This window comes from Bombina bombina, chromosome 6, assembly GCF_027579735.1.
Source record: "Bombina bombina isolate aBomBom1 chromosome 6, aBomBom1.pri, whole genome shotgun sequence".
NCBI classification, from domain to species: Eukaryota; Metazoa; Chordata; class Amphibia; order Anura; family Bombinatoridae; genus Bombina; species Bombina bombina.
The window spans coordinates 924,761,825-924,778,749 of NC_069504.1; the positions used below are offsets into that span (position 1 = coordinate 924,761,825).

At 36.4% G+C, this 16,925-nt stretch overlaps 1 protein-coding gene across 1 annotated transcript in view; it reads right to left on the minus strand.

Annotated features, from left to right (window-relative positions):
* The window catches only part of DOCK2 (dedicator of cytokinesis 2), a 1,640,323-nt gene that overhangs the window by 1,115,405 nt on the left and 507,993 nt on the right, over positions 1-16,925 (minus strand).

Below are 16,925 nucleotides of genomic sequence, written 5' to 3' on the forward strand. Positions count from 1 at the left end.
GTGTTTTGGTTATGCATATTTTCAAGAATTAATACTTTACTTCAGGTCTCCAAATGCTCTAAATTCTCCAACTGCATATTGTGTTGTGTTGCTTGTTTGCAACACTTTACTTAATTAATTCTAATATGGGCAATAATAGCTCACCTTGCCATATCCATTGAAAGTATAGTGGGCACTAACAAAAGGTCAGCCTAGTTAAGATTCTGTTAAACCTTTTTTTTTTAGTGCAGGGTCCCAAATAGGATAATCTACCCTGCACTATCGGTTATGCCACAATTATAATCTAGCCCTTAATCTTTAGAAAATGTGTAACAACAAAGTGCATATATGTATATTCTTTGAATTCTTGCACATGTTCAGTAGGAGCTGGTGACTCAAAAAGTGTAAATATAAAAAGACTGTGCAAGTTGCATACTCTATCTGAAGCGTCCCTTTAAGTTAAAGCTGTTAAAATTTAAGGTGAAACTAATAGGAAGTGCATGACTTTTACATTTGAGTCATGGTACTCTACAGCTTATTTAGATTAAAAAGCTGGTCTATTCCTCACTGGATGATCCATTTAAAAAAAAAAAAACTTCAAGTAATACAATTTTAAACATTCTGTTTTAGATGTATTAGAGTGAGCTACATTTATCTGAACAGAGCTATCAGGTTGAGATTCTTTATTTATTTTTTTTAGAACCAAATGCTGCGCCAGCCAGGAGGGTTTTTTCAGTGAAAAAAAAAATATAGAAAATAATTTTTTTAAAAGGTGAAGGCCTCAATGTAGTAATTACATGTGCACATACTAGAAAATTTTGGAGAAAACAAATTAATGTTTACTGTCGCTTTAATTTTTTTTTTTTCTTGGGCATTGTATGTTACAAAGGATAGTATAAGGGAATAAATAGATCCTTTGGTGTTTGAAACAGAGAATAATACAATCACTTTGCAGTTACTATTTTATATATATATATATATATATATATATATATATATATATATATATATATATATATATATATATATATATATATATAATATGAGCCAATATTCTTATTTTTTTAATTTAAATGTATTTTATTGCCTAATATATAATGTGCTAATATATTCTATAAAACTATACCAAGGGATGGTTAAGCCATTAAAATTATACATTTTAAACAAAGAGAAAGGCAGTTAAGAGTCCTGTTTGTGAGTTTACTATTGAATGCAATACAACCAACATTTCTGCCACATGGAAGTGAAAGGTCGAATTCATGTTTTCTTATTCAGGAATAGAGGTCACTGAACACACTGCAGAAATAATACTGAAGAATTTCCAGATGATAATGTACCAAAAGTAATTGAATCCAACTACAGAAATCATTGATGTTCCCATTTCAATCTTTATACATAAGCACCTTTTATGTTGCCCTGTAGCATCTGAGTTGACCCATTTTTCTCAACTATTCTCTAAAAATTTTTTATAAAATGTGACAATAGTTTTATATCTTCATGGTGTTTTTTTCCATTGCTGCTATGTGGATGTGGCTGTAACATTCATTTTATGCTGATATTTTTTATGAATTATTAATGTTGCTTAGCACTAACTAGTTTTACATTGACAGAAAAAGCATCAGGGTTCTAAAAATACATTTTTTGGCTCTAAAAAGTTAAACAGCTACAATGCTGACACAATCTTTACTAAAAAATAACGTTTTCAATCTTCCTCCCTATATAGAGTGCTAAGCTGCAAATAAGGCAGCTGTTTTAAAAAATAATTATTTTATTAAATTATTTCATTTATATAGTAATTTTTGTAAGTATTTATTTTATTTAATAAAACGACTAAAAATTAGCTTGCAAAACACTATGTTCCAATCAATACAATAAAACACTATGAATTGTTTTTATTTTACTGAAAAAATAATAATATTCCTAATCATCAAACTGCTAAAATCTGCTTTTAAAAGGGTTATTAATCTGTAAAGCAATGAAATATGGTGGGTAACCAAATACTAATGGTAAATTATTATTATTATGGTATTTAATATTTTTTTTAATTAAAGTATTTATATTAAATTTCTATTAAACCAATTTATAAATGTAGGGTCTAAGTCATAGATATATAGTTTAGTAAATATAAGACTTGTGCAGCAAAGAAAATTTCCTTTCAGATAAAACGAAACCTGAATTTCCATTAAAGGGACATGAAACCCACATTTTTTTCTTTCATGATTTAGAAAGAGCATGCAATTTTAAACAACTTTCTAATTTACTTCTATTATCTAATTTGCTTCATTCTTTTTATATCCTTTTGCTGGGAAGCATACCTAGATAGGCTCAGTAGCTGCTGATTGGTGGATGCACATAGAAGCCTCGTGTGATTGGCTCATTCGTGTGCATTGCTATTTCTTCAACAAAGGATATTTAAAGAATGAAGCAAATTAGAAAATATAAGTTAATTGGAATGTTGTTTAAAATTGGGGTTTAATGTCCCTTTAAATGGACATGAAACCCAAAATGTTTATTTCATGATTCAGATAAAGAATACAATTTCAAATAACTTTCCAATTTACTTCTATTATTTAATTTGCTTCCTTCTCTTGTTATCCTTTGCTGAAAGGTTTATTTAGGCAAGCTCAGGAGCAGCAAAGAACCTAGGTTCTATCTGCTGATTGGTGGCTTCATATATATACCGATTGTCATTGGCTCACCCATGTATTCAGTTATAAACCAGTAGTGCATTGCTGCTCTTTCAACAAATGATACCAAGAGAATGAAACAAATTAAATAATAGAAGTCAATTAGAAAGTTATTTAAAATTGTATTCTCTATCTGAATCATGAAAGAACATTTTTGGGTTTTATGTCTGTGACGAATCAAGCTGTCTCAGCGTCACAATAGAGGGGCGTGGGCATGAAGGGGTTAATGGCACACAGCTCTGGTTCCCTTATCCTTGCAACTCTGCAAAAGGACCTTAAAGGAGCCACCACATTAACTCCAGATCTTGTCCACGCTGCTCTAACAATTTCTCTGCTGAAACCACCAAAACTTTTAAATTAAAGGGGAGTTTTGGGGAACCCCTAACAACTCACACTATTTAACAATTAGGTACGTGCCTTTAACTGTGTCTCAACAGGAGTGTGAATTCAGATATTAGAGCCAAAAGACAGAATGAGATTTTCTAGGTGTTTAATAACAAAAATATCAACACAGGTTACAGAGTGCAAAATTATACAGACATTCAGAATAACATACAAATGCAAAGCTACAGTTCTTTAAAAACAAAATGGGACATGAAAAAGAATTACACAATACCTTACTTATTATCAAATTTCTTTAGATAGGTGGAGAGCTGCCATCCGATGTTAGTCTCTTGGTCCCAAGGGCAGTTCTGCCTAAAGAAGTCTCTGTTGCATACTTAAAACAGAATTCCTTTGTCTTGTCAAAGACAACGCCCGGGTTATAATTTACAACGAGTCTGGCCAATAAAAACAAGTCTTAGCCCCCACTATCAGTCTCCAAGGGGAGGAGCGTTCTGCATTCCTTTACACTACATCACTAGGCTAAGGAGGGGGAAGGGGCTCAGCCCACAGCTTCTCTGAATACAGATTCCACACAAAGAAATAACAGTTCACCTTAACCCCTTCCATGCTGAGACAATACCACCTCTGCTGTGTAGCCAACCCAGGTATCAACTACTCCACATGATTGTATCATGACAATGTCCCTTTAAACATTTACCCTCCTTTTCATTAAAAAAATGTAGATGTTCAAAGCTACAGATGAAAAAGTTTACCTGTAGCTTTATACTCAACTTTTCAATGCTGGATTAACCAGAGGTCAGCAACCTTGTCACCCCATATATGCCTTAAAGTGAATGCAAATTTTGATGAACCAGTGCCCGGTTTTTAATAATCCTATTAAAAACAGGGGAACTTTCATTCATCAAACTTTACATTTCACTGGTTTTGTTAACCCCTTAATGACAACTGACGTACCAGGTACATCATGCATTAACAAGTAGTTAATGACAATGGACGTACCTGGTACGTCAGTTGTCTAGGAGAGTGCTGGAAGCGATCGCAATTGCTTCCAGCAGCTCTCAGGGTATTGCAGTGATGCCTCCATATGGAGGCATCCTGCAATACCTTTTTAGAAGACTCCGATGCAGAGAGGGCCACTCTGTGGCCCTCTCTGCACCGGTAGTTCGTTGGTGGGTGGGAGCGCAACAGGGAGGTGGGTGGGCGGCCCATCGCTACCCGGCATCCGGTTCCTAGAAGTGCAATGTGCACGCCGGGTGCCGGGAGCGCGCGTGCGCGCGCATTAGCTGGCCACTGACACCAATGAGGGAAGAGTGGGGGGGGAAATATATATTTTTTTAAATCATATAAAAGGATCTGGGAGGGGGAGGGGGGTAGGGGTATTGTGGGGGGCTGCTACACTACAGAAAACCCCCCAAAAAAGAAAAAAAGCAGAAAATACTTATATGTTTTTGTGCAAATTGGGTACTGGCAGACAGCTGCCAGTACCCAAGATGGCCGCAATTAGATAGGGGAGAGGGTTAGAGAGCTGGGGGGGGATCATGGAGGTTGGGGCTAAGGCAGGAGTCCATTACAGCTAAAATATTTTATTTTTTTTATAAAAAAAAAAAAAAACTCCTTTTATTTAGTACTGGCAGACTTTCTGCCAGTACTTAAGATGGCGGGGACATTTGTGGGGTGGGGGAGGGAAGAGAGCTGTTTGGGAGGGATCAGGGGGTGGGATGTGTCAGGTGGGAGGCTGATCTCTACCCTAAAGCTAAAATTAACCCTGCAAGCTCCCTACAACCTACCTAATTAACCCCTTCACTGCTGGGCATAATTTACGTGTGGTGCGCAGCAGCATTTAGCTGCCTTCTAATTACAAAAAAGCAATGCCAAAGCCATATAAGTCTGCTATTTCTGAACAAAGGGGATCCCAAAGAAGCTTTTACAACAATTTGTGCCAATTTGTGAGAAACCTAAAATTGTGAAAAATGTAAAGTTTTTTTTTTATTTGCTCGCATTTGGCGGTGAAATGGTGGAATAAAATATACCAAAATGTGCCTAGATCAATACTTTGGGTTGTCTTCTAACAAAAAATATATACATGTCAAGGGATATTCAGGTATTCCTGACAGATATCAGGGTTCCAATGTAACTAGCGCTAATTTTGAAAAAAAGTGGTTTGGAAATAGCGAAGTGCTACTTGTATTTATGGCCCTATAACTTGCAAAAAAAGCTAAGAACATGTAAACATTGGGTATTTCTAAACTCAGGACAAAATTTAGAAACTATTTAGCATGGGTGTTTTTTGGTGATTGTAGATGTGTAACAGATTTTGGGGGTCAAAGTTAGAAAAAGTGTGTTTTTTTTCCATTTTTTCCTCATATTTTTTTTTTTTTTTAGTAAATTATAAGATATGATGAAAATAATGGTATCTTTAGAAAGTCCATTTAATGGCGAGAAAAACGGTATATAATATGTGTGGGTACAGTAAATGAGTAAGAGGAAAATTACAGCTAAACACAAACACTGCAGAAATGTAAAAATAGCCATTGTCATTAAGGGTAAGAAAATTGAAAAATGGTCCGGTCATTAAGGGGTTAAAATACTTACCTTTTCTTCGTGAAAGCCGCTCCAGCGCTTCCCCCGCCCGTTGCAAGCCTTTTCCTACGTCAGAAATGACGATCCCGGCCTTCCTCCAATCATGGCGTTGCTTTAGGCAATGATTCCCCCATGATTGGAGGATGCTGGAATCGTCATTGCTGACGCATTTAGAGGCTTGCACGAACTGGAGAAGAGCTGGAGCGGCTTTCAAGAAGAAGGTAAGTATTTTAACAAAACCAGTGAAATGTAAAGTTTGATGAATGAAAGTGCCCCTGTTTTTAATTGATTTTTAAAAACCGGACACTCATTCTGCAAACTTTACATTCACTTTAAGGCTCTTGGCTCCTGGGACTTTCACTAACTTTAGGTCCTGGAACAAACCACACTAAGCCTCCTGATAGTGCGGCCCGGGCTCTGGCAAGAAGAGGCTTGGGCTAGCACGTGAAAGGTAAGTATTTTTAAAAATAAATAAAGGAAACAAATGGATATTGATTTACATTGGTGTATTCATTCAAATATTAGTTTAGTCAAAACTAAACGAATATCTGTATTTCATTACGAATGTGTATTCATAACAAAATGAATGCACATCTCTAGTAAATATCATACAAAATATGCCCAAGATAATTCATTTGTAATATCTAAAAAAAAAAAAAAAAAGGTTTAGTACGATTTTAGTGCTGTCATGACAACATTGCTGTCTGTTATTTAAAGCCTCCACTTTTGAACATGATGTGTTAGGCAGTTAGGCCCAATTGTATGTTTTCCTTGCAATTCCCCTGTGCAGCAAATAAACATCTGTTATCTTCTGACATTTACAAAACAATTTATAAAGTAGACCCTCTATGGTATGAGTAAAGACATTATAAATGCATATTGGAGAGTCTCATCTTCATTCTTCTGAAGTATAAGCAAATGTCAAAATCTTAACATTTCCTTTCATATTTAAAAACACTTAAGGCCTGATTACATGTCAAGTGATACAGATACGGGAGCTTTAACTTGCACTCGGCCTTACACAGGACTAGATTACGAGTGGAGCGCTATTTATCGCTCCTGTTCGTGCACTAACTCTGCTAGAAGTAATTATATGTTCTATTTATTCATAAATACATATTTCTACATATATCTGATGGTATATTGGTACATAGACATATTTAGACATGCATATGTATCTATATTAATGTTAACGCCCTTTGCATGCCTTTTCTTTTTCTAACACCTGAGACCTCATATCTTTGAGCCCATATAACTTTCTTAAGCATTTTTTTTTTTAAAATAATTTGATTAGATAGTGTTGTTATGAGTGTAATTGTACTTTTAAATGAATTTTTGATGTGTTTTGTGACTCTTGTTTGTTGAGCTTAACAGTTAACCAGAGCTCTGAAGTTGCGCTATCCCTACGTGCGTTAAATTCAATTGCGCTCAAGAGATCGCATTTACTATCAACCTGTAATAGGTACGCTACTTCTGACTCGCGCATACAGGTGCGATAAACCCAATATCACTCACACGCAACCGTTAGTAGGTTATTCGTAATCTAGCCCACAATCAGTATCACGTAATTTGAAATAACATTTGACCAAAGATTTGTTTTATGTACACAGCTAAATTGGCCCATTATTTATAATGAGAAGTGTTAATTAATCATTACGTGCTCAGTGCACATGTCTATAAAACGTCCTAAGCCCCTAAACTGCCACAATACCCCATTGCAATACCCCTCGCCACTAAGTCCCCCTTTGCTATGAACTCTCTAACCGCCTCAACCCCCAATAGAAAATAAATGTTGCAATACCCACAATATCAATGTAAAACCCATCAAAATTCCCTAAACCCTAGACCAATCAAACAAATACCCTGCTATTAACCCCATAGCTGCCAGACCCCATTGGTAAAAACCCCACCCACGATTTACCCCCTAATTGCTAGGCACTAATATGTAATAACCCCCTAACGGCTAATCACTCTCCTCACCATGGACCCCACTATAAGAATCTCCAACTATTATATCCCCCCACCTAAACTGGCCCATACCCTAAAGTCCCCACACCATGGTTCTTCTTCACTTCAAACTGAAACCTATTATAAAACCCCACAAAAACTTGTTAAAAATAAAGTTACAAAAAAATCCCTTAAAAATCAGCCAATAGGAATGAGAGCTGCTTAAAGGGACACTCAAGTCAAAATTAAACTTTCATTAATCAGATAAAGCATGCAATTTTAAACAACTTTCAATTTACTTGCATTAACAAAAAGTGCAAAGACTTTATAATTACAATTTTTGAGTCACCAGCATCTACTAAGCATGTGCAAGACTTCACAGAATATACATATATGGATTTGTGATTGGCTGATGGCTGTCACATGATACAGAAGGAGTGGAAAATGACATAACTGAAATTTGTTTGATTTTTAAAAAAAATCTACTACTCATTTGAAGTTCAGACTAAGTGCTATTGCATTGTCTTGTTATCATTTATTTGTTGATTGTGCAAATCTACTGTATTTACTGGTCCTTTAAATCCTATTTGCTGTTCAAATACTTGGTAGTTTATTATAGATTAGTATTTTGGGGTGTTTTTTTGTTGTTTTTTTTTTAAACGGGGTATTAGAATAGGAATAATTTTTATTGTTTTCGATAATTTTGTTTGTTATTTTTTGTAATGGTAGTTTTTTTTATTTTTGTAATGTTAGGTTTTTTAGTTTAAGCTTAAGTTTTATTTTTATTTCACAGGTAAGTTTGTATTTATTTTTAATTAGTTAATAATTTAAACTTTAATTTAGGTCTGTTTTAATTATGTTAAAGTTAGGGGGTGTTAGGTTTAGAGGTTAATAAGGTTTAATTTAGGTTGTTTTGCGATGTGGGTGGTGGCGGTTTAGGGGTTAATAGGTTTAGTTATTGTTGGCGATGAGGGGGCGATGGTTTAGGGCTTAACCTCTTAAGGACATATGACGGAATTTTTCCGTCATAAAACAATTGAGCAAACTGAAAGCTGCGTCCTTAAAGGGTTAATAGGTTTATTTAGTTTTTTAGTTAGTATTGGCAATCTGGGTGTACGGCGGTTTAGGAGTTAATAGGTTTAGTTAGTGTTGGCGATGTCAGGGAATTGCGATTTAGGGGTTAATAGGTTTAGTTAGTGTTGGCGATGTCAGGGAACTGCGGTTTATGGGTTAATAGGTTTAGTTAGTGTTGGTGATGTCCGGGAACTGCTTTTTTATGGGCTGAAAGGTTTAGTTAGTGTTGGCGATGTTTGGGAAAGGCGGTTTAGGGGTTAATAGTTTTTTAGTGTCGGCGATGTCGGGAAACGGCATTTTAGGGGTTAATAGCTTTATTTAGTGATTAAGTTAGTGTCGGCGATGTCGGGGAACTACGGTTTAGATTAGAACAATTAAAAATTCCGAATATGAATAAAGAATTGATCCGAAAATTCGGAAACTGATTTATTCATTTTCTGAATTATTCGTGATTTTAGTTATGGTGCCGATTCGGAAATTCTGATTCATTCGAATCTCCGAATTGGCCACAATTCATCCGAAAATGAAATTCGGCCAAAACTAATTGTACATGTCTAATACAAATGACTGGCAGACTCCCAAGTGGATTACAAGTGGTGCGCTATGGAGTGCGTTTGCTTGTGTGCAAACACAGCCAGAAGTATACTTTTAATGTAGGCAGGTTAGCGTGCATATCACAAGTTAAAACTAAAATATTTGCGTGCGAACAAAACTTAATGATTTCTGATATTGTGACCACGCTAACTTCTCCCCATAGACTTCAATGGGGCAAGGTGGAAAAAAAAACCTAACACTTTAACTTGTGCACTAACCCAACACCACATTATACCAACTGTGCTAACCCCGAGGTAGTAAGGTAAATATTTTAAATTCCAATGTTCTTCACATAGAAGAAAATGTTCCTTTTATTTTTTAAATATATATTTTATATATATCTGGTGTATTTTTTGTAAATATATATATATATATATATATATATATATATATATATATAACACACAGAGAAAGTCCAGCACTCACTAACTCTGCTTTTAATCTTAGCTGAGAGCTTGTAAGTGAATGCTGGACTTTCTCTAGGTGTTGTATTAATTTGTTTTGTAATTTTCCCTATGGGCCTTGCACCCAGGCCTGTCTGGGGTTAAATGCCTGTGACTCTGGGGACAGCACAGCTTCCTGTGAGTGCCTGTGAGCACCCAGGGCTGAGCATGTTGCAGGGTTATGGGATGTGTACCCAGTCCAGTCTGAGAGTGCAGTCCCTTTCCGTGTTTTTATATATATATATATATATATATATATATATAAAATTTTGGAGTAGAATATATCACTAAAGAATAGTGGTATAAGCTTTGAAAACTGGAGCATTATCTATATCATTTGTATGCCAACGACACCCAAATCTTCTTCTCTGCACCAGATCTATCTCCTTCCTTGCTAACCAGTGTCACTAACTGTCTTTCTCACCAGGATGTCCTCTCACTACCTCAAGCTAAATCTCTCCAAAACTAATCTTCTTATTTTGCCTCCTTCTTCCAAAATCTCCACCCCCAATATCTCTATAACTGTCGACAACTCCATCATTACCCCTACTCCGCATGCCCAATGTCTTGGGGTCACACAACTCTGATCTTTCTTTCACTTCTCACATTCATGCCTTGGCTAAATCCTGCCGCTTCCACCTTAAAAACATCCCTAAAATTAGACATTTCCTTACAGAAGACACAACTAAGAGTTTAATTCACTATCTCATCCTTCCCCACCTAGATTATTGCAACTCTGTCCTCTCTGGTCTCCCCAGCTGCCGCATAGCTCCTTTACAATCCATAATGAATGCCTCTGCCAGGCTCATCTTTCTTACACGTCGCTCTTTATCTGCTGCACCTCTATGCCAATCCCTTCACTGGCTTCCTCTTGCCTCCAGGATTAAACACAAAATTGTCACTCTGACATACAAAGCCCTCCACTGCACTGCTCCCCCCTATATCTCAGACCTTGTATCCAGATACTCTCCCTTCCATCCCCTTCAATCTGCTCATGACCCTCCTCTCTTGTTACCTCCTCACACTCCCGCTTACAGGACTTCTCCAGACTGGCTCCCATCTTGTGGAACTCTCTGCCTTGCTCCACAAGACTCTCCCCTAGTTTTGAAAACTTCAAGCACTCCCTAAAGACTCTACTGTTCAGGGATGCATACAACCTACACTAACCTTTCTTTATACCTTTTCCTCTCCTCCATTGCTATCCCCTTGAACCCCCTTAGCATGTAAGCCTAAGAGCCATGCTGTCTGTAGATCACTTTCTTTAGAGCTGACTACAACAGTGCGATTCTTGGCAGGGCCCTCTACCCGTCTGATCCCTATAAACGTTTCCTTGTATTCCACCTGTGTTTATAGTGCTGCGGAATCTGTTGGCGCTCTACAAATAACCAATAATAATAATAATATATGTTCACTTTGTATTCAAAATACACATATGAATAATTACAATAACAAAGAAAAATGTGTAAATTGCTGCTTTATACAATAATGTTAGATTATGAAAATATACAGATATATTGTTAGCATTAAAAGAACTGTAAAATAATACAGACCTGACCATTAAAAATGCAGATAAGGGTAATATCTTCCTTATGAATAATGAAAACTACATTAATATGTTAAGAAGAAAAGAGAGCATATCCCAAATTATCCAAAAAGTAAAAACGGCTTTATTATTCACTCATTAGAATAGCGACATGTTGCACACAAGGAAGAGAGAGGTTTTACGCATTTCGGCTTTAGGTTTATGAGTATGGCTAAATTGAAACGTGTAAAACCTCTCTCTTCTTTGTGTGCAACATGTCGCTATTTTAACGAGTGAATAATAAAGCCGTTTTTACTTTTTGGATAATTTGGGATATACTCTCTTTTTTTCTTACCATTATACCCTGAGGACAACAAGGAGTCCTCTTTCTTATCCTGCAGAAATTGGGGCTACCCTGGTGGTCCTTGTTTTCATTTCATGACGGCTATATTTTAAGGCACAGTTCCAGCATTATGCTGTAAGCAAGACAAGGTTTGTTTAGGATTGGCTGTTGACTCACCACGTGACTCTTCCTCCTCCATTGGATTGGAGATCTGACTACCTACATCACCAGTACAGAGGATACCCAGAACCGGCAGAGGAGGGAGTAAACCACAGAGCCCTGGCTGTCACTGGAGCGAGTTGAATACGGGCTGCGGTTTAAGCCCCCAAGATATTATAAGGTGATGGTAGCAGCGAGCAGCTGGAGTGCACGCCTTCACTCTGACTCTGCATATGTGGATGCTCGTTTTGAAAAGGGATCAACGTCGTTGTGAGTGAGTGTTCATTTGAGCGGTGACAAGTAGCAATATCCCTTACCATATACATAATGCACTGTGTACATTTTTGCTGTGTGAAAAGTTGCCAGGTCAAGCCGTGGACTGTCTTACTGTATTTGGGTGTTGTTTCCAGTCTAGGACCAGAACTTTTCTTTGTTTACAATATGTGTCAAACAATTCTGGATAACAATGAGAATTACCAGACCCTAACTTTTGATCCGACCGAGAAATTCCCTAAAGGTCTGAGAGCTTTATTAGATGAAGGTTTTGGCCAGGGTGTAATCATTAAAGAGGCGTTCAGATTTATGTGCAACATTTCAGCAAGGGTAACTACCTTTTATAGCTTACCAAAAGTGCACAAGAACCAAATAGATCCCCCTGGAAGACCGATAGTGTTCGGGAATGGCTGTCTAACAGAAAAGATGAGCATCATTTTAGACAAAAAATGAAGACACTATGTTCAAACTCTAACATCATATGTACAAGATACTAGGGGTCGATTTATGAAATAGCGGATGCTGCTTCCGACCCACTCCGCTTCAGTCCTGCCTGAAGCAGAAGTTAAGAAGCAGTGGTCTTAAGACTAAGACCAAACTTACCCCTTTACATAAGTGGTTAAGACTGACAAATTGTGTCACCAGTAATTTAAATAGTTCCGGCTATACTAACTAGTTATATATATATGATAAGCTATTCTTAACCTTTGGAGTATCATATAGACAGTTGACTATCTTATACTGTAACCATCACACTTATTTTTCAATGTCTTCCCTGATATATTTGTTCAGACTGTACCGTAATTAGAGCTGCCACTATATCAGGAGTTAAGCGCATCCTAGTAGCTTACTTTACAGAGAAATCCACTTGAAAACACAATTTCTCTGTTAATATGTTACGTTTTATATTATAATCTATCTGGCTACTTTGTTAATTAGTAGTACATCAGTTTCTCAAATTGGTGACCATGAAGTAAACTCCTGTTTATTTCATTAACATAGAGGGACTCATCCAAGAACTAACAACACACATGAGTGACTTGACCCATTAATATCACTTAATTAAAGAGATATACCTTAAGCCTGGTTTTACACTTTACTCCTCATGTTACCCAACATATTTAAGAGCCATCACCCAGTATATTCTACACAATGTGTTCGTTTTAGATTCTGTATTGAATTCTCATATTGTCCACATTAAAACCAGAACTTAATACTTACTAGTATTGGGGATTTTGAATTTGCCTTACTTCTAGGGGATAATAAAAGCAACCAATAATATTACATAGAGAACCATTGCTAGAATATTGTGTTTTTATGTGTGTTATTTTACCATAACCTATTAAAAGTAAAGTTTTAACCCCTTCTTTCGGGTAACCGAATATTCTTCTATCAACTTTAAATTATATTCAGTGTTGTTGAGTGCTATTTTGTACACACTTTTCCAGTGTTTTTTTGGATTCTGTAAATACCATTATCTTTAGTGTACATCACCTTTTCCTTCCCAGCATAATCTGTCCATAGAACAATATTATTGCACAGATATATTTACATTACTTATTTAGGAAACAACACTTGTGGTGATTCCTAAATGATTACTACATTATTGATCTTCTTCTTTTTGTCTTACAACACAATTATTTTCTTTTCATCAAGAAAATCTATTTACAGTGAAGGGGCACAGCGATGGGCACCTGCTGTGCACCCACTTATGCAAATCTCTTTTTGGGTTAGATTGAACATGTCAGCACACTGAATGAAGATATAAACCCTTTTATGAAATGTATTGAATTGTACCTACGGTACATTGATGATGTCCTTATACTTTGGACAGGCACTAAGAGTGACTTTCAGAAGTTTAAAGCGGATGAATAACAACAAATTTGGTATGAAATACACATCTACCATTGATAATCAGTCCATTGCCTTTCTAGATCTGTTGATTATGAAAGCTAAAGATGGGTGAGTAATCACTTTATTATACAGAAAACCTACAGCTACTAATAGCCTCCTCAAATGGGATAGCTTTCATCCTAAGAGTCAGAAATTGGGCATCCCAACAGGCCAATATCTAAGAGTGAGGAGGAACTGTAGCTCTGATGAGGATTTCTAAAAAGAGGCTAGGGAACTGGATACCCAATGCATGCCTTAATAAGGCCTATCAAAGGGCCAAAGGAATTGACAGAAGGAATTTACTCATAGATACTAAAAAGGAGACAAGTGACACTAACCCTATTAGAATAATAGGTACTTTTGATGAACAACACATTAGAATACGGAGAATCAATGAGAAATATTGGCACATTCTTGTGGGAGACTCAGAAACTTGGCTAAACAGAACAAAAGGTTTCTTCAAACGCAGTCACTATAAAGCTTGTGTCAATATGAGACCCACAAAATGTTTTGAACACCCAGATATTGGGAAAAAAATATAACATAACACACTTAATGAACTGTAGATCTAAGATGGAAATCTATTTGGCTATGTGTAGCTGCCCAAAGATTTACGTAGGTGATACAAAAAGCGAGTTACGGTCAAGAGTCCTGGAACACCTGGGTGACATCAAGTGGGAAAGACTGGTACCAGTGGCACATGAATACCATAAATTCACCTATGAGTTTTGCGTTACGGTTTTAATGCAGAAAAATGGCCATTTCAGCGTAAAAAATTAAACACAGCCATTACGAGTCTTGTCGGTATAGCTATACCGCAAGGATTTTAGCCTGTAATGCAATGTCAATCCCGCATTTTAAAAAAAATGACGTTTTGCATGGGATTTCCATAGCGTCGGTATTACAGGTTGTGTGGTGAGTAAAATGCTTGCGTTACAGTCTGAGACCAGTAGTTATGAATTTCCACAAAACTCATAGCTAAACTGTTACAAAGTACACTAACACCCATAAACTACCTATTAACCTCTATTCCGCCACGCTCCTGCATCGCAAACACTATTTAAAACTTATTAACCCTAATCTGCCACCCGCCCACATCCCCGATACTATAATAAAGTTATTAACCCCTATGCCGCTGCTCCCCGACACCACTGCCACTATAATAAAGCTGTTAACCCCTATTCCGCCGTTCCCCGCCACCGCCGCCACTATAATAAAGCTATTAACCGCTATTCCGCCACTCCCCGACATCGCCAACACTAAAATAAAGTTATTAACCCCTATTCTGCCACCCTCCCGCATCTCAAACACTGTTTAAAACTTATTAACTCCTAATATGCCGCCCGCCCACATCCCCACCACTATAATAAAGCTATTAGCCACAATTCTGCTGCTCCCCGACATCGCCGACACTATAATAAAGTTATTAACCCCTATTCTGCCGCTCCCCGACATCGCCACCAATAATAAAAGCTATTAACCCCTAAACCTCTGGCCTCCCACATCACCGCCACTAAATAAACCTATTAACCCCTAAACCTCCAGCCCCCCATATCGCAAAAAAACTAAATTAAACTATTAACCCCTAAACCTAACAACCCCCTAACTTTATATTAAAAACTTAGCTGTGAAATTAAAAAAACCTAAGTTTAAACTAACAATTAACCTAACATAGCTATTATACTAAAATTAAAATAACTACCAATTAACCCTTTAAGGACACAGCTTTCAGTTTGCTCAATTGTTTTATGACGGAAAAATTCCGTCATATGTCCTTAAGAGGTTAAAGAAACTAAATTACACATTAAAAAAAACTAACACTACTAAAACAATTTAAAGGGCCACTAAACCCAAAATCTTTCTTTCATGATTCAGATAGAGATCAGAAATTTAAACAACATTACAATTTACTTCCATAATTTATTTTGCTTCATTTTTTAAATATCCTTATTTGAAGAAAAAGCAATGCACATGGTGAGCCAATCACATGATGCTTCTATGTGCAGCAACCAATCAGCAGCTAGTGAGCATATCTAGATATGCTTTTCATCAAAGAATATCAAGAGAATAAAACAAATTAGATAATATAAGTAAATTAGAAATATGTTTAAAATTGCATTCTCTGTCTAAATCATAAAAGAAAAAATGTGGGTGGCATGTCCCTTTAAGTCTAAAATTGCAAAAAATAAAAAATACTAAATTATGAAAAATAACAAACACTAAATTATGAAAAATAACAAACAAAATGATAAAAAATAAAAACAATTACATCTAATCTAATAGCCCTATAAAAATAAAAAAGCCCCCCAAAATAAAAACACCCCCTAGCCTACAATAAACTTTCAATAGCCCTTGAAAGGGACTTTTGTAGGGCATTGCCCTAAAGAAATCAGCTCTTTTACCTAAAAAAAATACAGACCCCCCAACAGTAAAACCCAATACCCAACCAACCCCCCAAAATAAAAAAAACCTAACTCTAACAAAAACCTAAGCTACCCATTGCCATGAAAAGGGCATTTGTATGGGCATTGCACTTAAAAGGGCATTCAGCTCTTTTACATTGCCCTGAGAAGGGCATTCAGCTCTTTTAGATAAAGCCTAAACCCTAATCTAAAAAAAAAAACTCAATAAAAAAAAGTTAAAAAAAAACACTCACAGTTTCTGAAGTCCGGAAATCCAGGCAACGAGAAGTCTTCATCCATGCGGTGAGGTCTTCATCCATCCAAGCGGCGTCTTCTATCTTCATCCAGGCGGTGTCTATTTTTAATGTGTATTTAGTTTATTTAATTGGTAGTTATTTTAATTTTAGTATAATAGTTATATTAAGTTAATTGTTAGTTTAAACTTAGATTTTTTTAATTTCACAGGTAAGTTTGTATTTATTTTAAGATAGGGATATTGTCATTTTAATTTAATGTTCGGGGGTTGTTAGGTTTAGGGGTTAATAGTTTAATTTAGTTTTTTGCAATGTGGGGTCTGGCGGTTTAGGGGTTAATAGGTTTATTTAGTGACGGTGATGTGGGATGCCAGAGGTTTAGGGGTTAATAACTTTATTTAGTGGCGCCTATGTCGGTAAGCGACGGAAT